Raw genomic sequence first — 6344 nt, forward strand, 5'->3', positions numbered from 1 at the left:
CTGGCAACTGGCGCCCTAGGCAAAATATGAGATTGGTGTGCGATTGGCGCCCCCGCCTCCAAACCCCTCAATGGCTGTTTAATTTGGCGCCCTAGGCAACTGCCTGGTTTGCACTTATGGACAGGCCGGCACTGGTCTAGACTATGGGGTTTTGTTGACAAAAGTGGACATTTGTTGACAAAACTATACCTGTGTCTAAACTGCTGCTGAGTTCTGTCGACATAATGTCGACAGAACTCAGCAATTTTGTCAATGGCTGTAAACCTCATTCTATGAGGAATAACGCCTTTTGTCAACAGAGTTCTTTCGACAGAAGGCGTTATTGAATCTACACTGTCCTTTGTGTCTACACTGTCATGTCGACAAAGCAGCTTGCTTTGTCGACAGAACTGGATGTAGTCTAGATGCTCTTTGTCTACAAAAGCCTGTAGTTTAGATGTACCCTATAAGTGACAATAATTCTGTTGGCAATTGTATAAATAAAGGCAAAAATAGATTGTCTAAATTCTCAGTTCCTCTACCTTTTTACCCCCAGTTGGCTCTTCTTGATTGACAGCTCAGTGCTGGAGATGACCCATGTATGATGCCATGTACGCTGTAGAGAAACTGGATTCACTTAGGAAACATAAATGGTACAGAACCTTGAATAGGCCCCAAAGATTCATGACTGGAAAGAACAGCTTCCATAGATAGAGGGATCAGTCAGCCCGAGGAAGTGAAAACTTTGCATCAAGACACAGAAAAAACCCCACACTCTGATCTGGCCAAACGGCCATTGATGAAGCAGTGATCGCTGCAGACAAAGCCACTGTGAGCTACCTTTGTGCTCCTCTGATCTGCAGAGCCAGTTTAACCCATGTCATAAATTAGGACTGCCTTGGAGATGCTTTATCCTGCACTAGCTTGTAACAGCTCCCAAAGGTCATTAAGCAGTCCCAGAATCACTGGAGTGCTGCATGAGTTGTCCACTCCCTATTATTCCCAGCACACCTCTTTATGCTACAGGGGCAAGCAAGGTTTGTATAAAGCTGTCTGTGCTGGCTGAGGATTCTCCCACCCGTGGCGAATTTTCAGCTGCCCCACTTAGGGCAGCTTTACAGTCCTGTTAGTACTTCTGGGGAAGGAAGACACAAAGGCTAGGATCTGCCCTTGACTGTGATAAACAAAAGGAAAACTGAGACCGATGAAGCAAACTGAAGTGTTCCCTAAAGACCCCAGGAATGAATTTGCTCCATGGCCAGAACAGGATTCAGGAGGTTATCACTTTGGTCACTATATAACAGCAGATTCTGATAGTTAGATGATCAGAAATAAATGAAGGTTTCGTTTCTAAAGGGTGCTCTGTCAATAAAGTGTTAAATTTGTCAGAAGGGAATTTGTTTCACTCTGTTTTGTAAATGCCAAGTGTCAACTTCCTTGACTCAGCCAACATACATGCCTCATGTTCTGGTGGGCAAAGCTCCTGTTACCCATATGCTCGTTTTGCAGCAGTTAGAATGAGCTAGTTACACATGAAAAGGTTTTCGCTGCAGCACAGCTGCTTCCGAGTGCTTGGAATTTATATGTAAGAGCGTTTGAGGGTTTTGTTCAGTGCTGGTGGAAGGCGCCGGACTGACAGCTACTGGAGAAGCTCGTGCTGCCAGACAGACACAGCTCACTGCTGTCAGGCAATATACCAACTTGCTGTACTTGTGTAGTGCCTTTCATCCTTGGATCCCAGAGTACTAAAATCATGAACTAAGCCTCACAGCCCCTCAGGGAAGGTGTCAGAAATATTATGCAGATGGGGGAAACTGAGGCACAGCATTTCTGTGCTTATTAGCCTAATTGACCTCTGTAGAAGCTGGTTTAGAGTCTAGCACAATTAGTATTACTGAGCATGTTCGTGACTTAAATCGGTTGCTCCTCCAATCATTGTCTTCCCGAGGTTAATTATTCCTGTACTCTTTCACCTCCTCCCATGTTAGTACAAGAGTTTTTCTTTGTGGCATGCTGCATCCTTAGACGTATTCTTTTGCATACCAGCTTGCAAGCCATGTGCAATGACTCAGGACCAGCATGTGTCTTATTATAATGTCCATCTCGCTAATAAATAATGTTAAAACCCGCCAAGTGTTAACTTGCAGGAATAGGAGATCACTGTAGCTTGACTAAGCAATGTGCTCGTGTTAATAACACTTTGTTCCTAGCAAAGGGGGAGGTTGGGCCTATCCCACACCTGGCACCGTAGGGAAGGGAGAACTCCTGCACAGCTGTCTAAGAGCTACTCACATCACTCCTCCAGACACGTGAGGGAGCACGGAACCACTCAAGAGCAAATGAGGGCGGATTGGGTAGGGAGGGACTGGGACTGGACAGAGTCTTCACACTTCCCCTCACAACTTGGCCACTGGAGCTGGATAGGTATACAGGGTTGGGGAGAAATCATAGAGGGGTGTCTCAAATTACTCTCTCTCCTCTAGCTGACCCAGAGTGAGTTTTGTTCTGTTTTGTTTCAATTGTTTCACCAAGGAAGCAACAACAACAAAAATTAATTTGGGGTCAGTTTAAACCAGCTTTTTGGTTCAACGTCTCACTGCAGATGAGGAACTGAACAATCAATAATTCACACACTCTATTTGCCTCCCGGCTTCCTAAGGACACGACAGGCCCTAGCTTGCATTCTTGCCCACCCGATGCTCCTATGAGTTTCAGCAGGTGCACAAAAGAGATGGAATCAGGATTTTAAAGTGCTGTGGGAGGATCACCACTTTACCCCTTTAAGGTTGCTTCAGTGTCTTCACACTCTGCTCTTGGAAAGGTGCTACTCCATGCTCCTGAGTCCCTGGAACTGAGGGTATATAAGTAACTGTCCCCTAGCCATTCCTCGGGTCATCTTTGTGCATTTGTCTTGGACAGTGTTTCTTAAACTTTCTGAGCCCATGGAACACCAAACAATAATATTTTTTTCTGCAGAGCATCTATGAAAATTTTCTTCCAAAACAATTGTGGTCAGACAAAAAAAGACAAAAACAAAGAAGTAACACACAAAAAAAGAAGAGGTCGCGGCACACCTGTGAGTTGTTCATGGAACACCAGTGTTCGGCGGAACATAGTTTAAGGAACACTGGTCGAGGAGCCAAGGCCAAACCCCATTGAATACAGTAGTCATGGGTCCACTTCTTTCATTAGTCCTTCATAGGCAATGATCATGAGGCAGGTGGGGAGTTGCTCCAGCCCCACTGGTTAACCTGAACCAGTTAACCCATTAAACAAGAGCTACTAAACTTTGGAAGCCCCTGGGGCCACAATGATACTCATAGCACATGCTGAGGGCCGCAACTTAAGTGTGGTTGAATATACATGCAAATATATGCAAATCGCTTCTTTCACATTGACAGGCATGAATACAAAGATTAAGCCTTAAGCCACGGCGCCGGACCCAATAGTGGCCAGTGAGATCCAGTCAGCACCTTTCAGGCTCTGCTCACAAGGCTAAGCAGCCAGCACTTCCCACAATGCCCCGGGGCTCCCGGCAGCTCCTCCCTCGGGGCTAGAAATGTCAACACCCTGTACCCATCTGTTCCAGCCAGCCTGTCCGCTTGCATCTTTCAATGCTCACCCTGCCTGGGAGACGCCTCGCCATTGTGGTTCATGTTTCCAGTGGAGGCCATGTTCAAAGGATCCCACTCACGGGCCACGTGTTGAAGCCCACGTAAACCATGTAAAACCACGTAAACCACGTAAACCGCACCACAGGCCCCAAACAAACGGGCTGCAGGCCGCATGCAGCCCATGGGCCCTGTGTTGAGTAGCCCTGCGTTAAACCTTCAGATCTCTAGTTAGGCCCCCAGAAGTAAGAGAGTTCTTTATGTAGTTCTTTTTAGTTTATGCCAGTGCCATAAGGGTAGATTCGTAGTGGTGACATATCGCTTAGATTCCATTTGATTCTACAAACACTAATGTCCAACCCATTGTGATGCTGGCTTTTGCATTCTCACTATTGTCTGCTAATATGCATTGAAGGGGCTCGCTTAACTTTGCCAGCCTGAGGAGAAACAAGGCCTTCAAGTGAGTCAATCATCTCGAATTTCTTATGAACAAGGCAAATGAAATCTTGAGCACGCTCATCCCACATGCAGGAAACTACGGAGTGATTTTTCAGCTGCAAATAAGCTATGTTAGAAGTGGAGAGGGGAAAGCTGGTCTTCTGAAAGGCCTGCACACCCTGAGTGATTGCTGAACCTCTTGCAAACCTAACCTGTATGGTTAGGACAGTAAAACAGCATGTACTAGAAAGAAGAGACAGAAAGAGGAGAATGACTGTGTGCCATGTGTGAAACAAGAGACAGGACTATGTAGCACTTTAAAGACTAACAAGATGGTTTATTAGGTGATGAGCTTTCGTAGGCCAGACCCACTTCCTCAGATCAATATGTGGAAGAAAATCAGCACAACCATATGGGTCTGGCCCACGAAAGCTCATCACCTAATAAACCATCTTCTTAGTCTTTAAAGTGCTACATAGTTCTGTCTTTTGTTTCAGCTAGACCAGACTAACACGCTGCATCTCTATCACTGTACCATGTGTGTGATTGTGAAACCCTTACTGTTACCGAGCAATCCCCCTACTCCTCAAGCAGTCTCACTGATTTTAAAGGATCTACACTGTGAGTGTATCAAACACTAACCTCATGTGAGCCAGACACACAATTTACTGACCCTATGGGAAGAATGTGTAGACGAACCAGATTTTCTAATGGAAGGAAAGCTGGCTGCAATTCACAAAATAAAGCAACTTGGCTTTGAGCAGAAGGAGAGAATGTTTTCCAGATGCTAAATCTGAACAAAGCCCCATCCTTTTTACCTGCTTGGCCTTTCTCCTGTGGGGCTAGATGAGGAGAGCAAGGGCTACAGACCTGAACATCCAACTACTGGTGGGTAGAGAAAGGAGAGGAGTGAGAAGAGCTCTGGTTTGATCTTCCCTGCTTGGTAGCCAATGTGGCTAGTCAAACATGATGGGGTAGGGACGGAGAGTAAACTGTCATTTTCCATCTAGATTTAGCTGTTTTTATAAAACTTCTTTTAGTTGTCAGCTGGAAATCTGAGTTGAAATGGAAACATTAATACACACTGTAAAAGTATATACCTAAAAAAGTATGTACCTAAAAAAGCATAATAGGTGTGAAAAATATGAACAAAGACTTGCATACATGACAGATGAAAGCTGCGATGCGATGCAAATGGGCATTGAGTATTAAGTCATTGTGTATGTTATTTTGATGTCAGTGGTAGGCCAACTGTTGCATTTCCAGATGTTCAGGTTATAGAAGACACATTGGCTGCATCCGCGAAAACCCCCCTTTTAGAAAAGTCAATTGCTTTTTACTTGGGCTCCAAAGTGGCTGCTTGTGCATTTGATGGAACTACAGACTTCACTGGAGGACATGGTGGAGTAAAAGCTTTGCTCAGAGAAAGTGTAACCCTAATCTCTCTTATACACACTGCAGAGGCCATCTACTCCTACTAGCACAAGTTGCAGAATCTTCAAAAGACATAAACAAAGCCATACATCTAATGCCTTCATAATACAATTTTTTAAAAAAAGATTTCAAAAAGACAGAATGGCTTGGAGAAAATAGAAAGTGCTCTGGGACTGAAGTTCAGATTAGTCCAACCTGGGAAAATTCGCTGGCTGTGTCTAGACAGGCAAGTTTTTCCACAAAAGCAATTGCTTTTGCGGAAAAACTTGCCAGTTGTTTACACTGGCTGCTTGAATTTCCACAAGAACACTGACTTCCTACTGTAAGAAATCAGTGCTTCTTGTGGAAATACTATGCTGCTCCTGTTCGGGCAAGAGGGCCAGTGTAGACAGCACAGTACTGTTTTGCGCAAAAAAGCCCCGATGGCTAAAATGGCGATCGGGGCTTTTTTGCACAAAAGCGCATCTAGATTGGCACGGATGCTTTTCCGCAAAAAGTGCTTTTCCGGAAAAGCGTCCATGCCAATCTAGACGCTCTTTTCCGCAAATGCTTTTAACGGAAAACTTTTCCGTTAAAAGCATTTGCGGAAAATCATGCCAGTCTGGACGTAGCCGCTGGCTTTCTCATGAGCGATCTATGGCTGTTATCTCTAAATTACTGCAACCCTTCTTACTGGCTTTGGAAAGTAGTGAGACTGATGGACTACTACATTCGGAGACCATCGCTATTCTCCCTCTTGTGAGTCTACTGTTGAAACCACTTGAGTCATTAAACAATGCCATCCAGGCAACTGTTACATCAGTAGTTGCCAGCAACATTTGGATCAGTCCATGAGCTAGTAATTGAAAATGTACTGAAGCAAAGACTTCAGTCCAGAAGTTG

This window comes from Pelodiscus sinensis, chromosome 3, assembly GCF_052426305.1.
Source record: "Pelodiscus sinensis isolate ZL-2025 chromosome 3, ASM5242630v1, whole genome shotgun sequence".
NCBI classification, from domain to species: Eukaryota; Metazoa; Chordata; order Testudines; family Trionychidae; genus Pelodiscus; species Pelodiscus sinensis.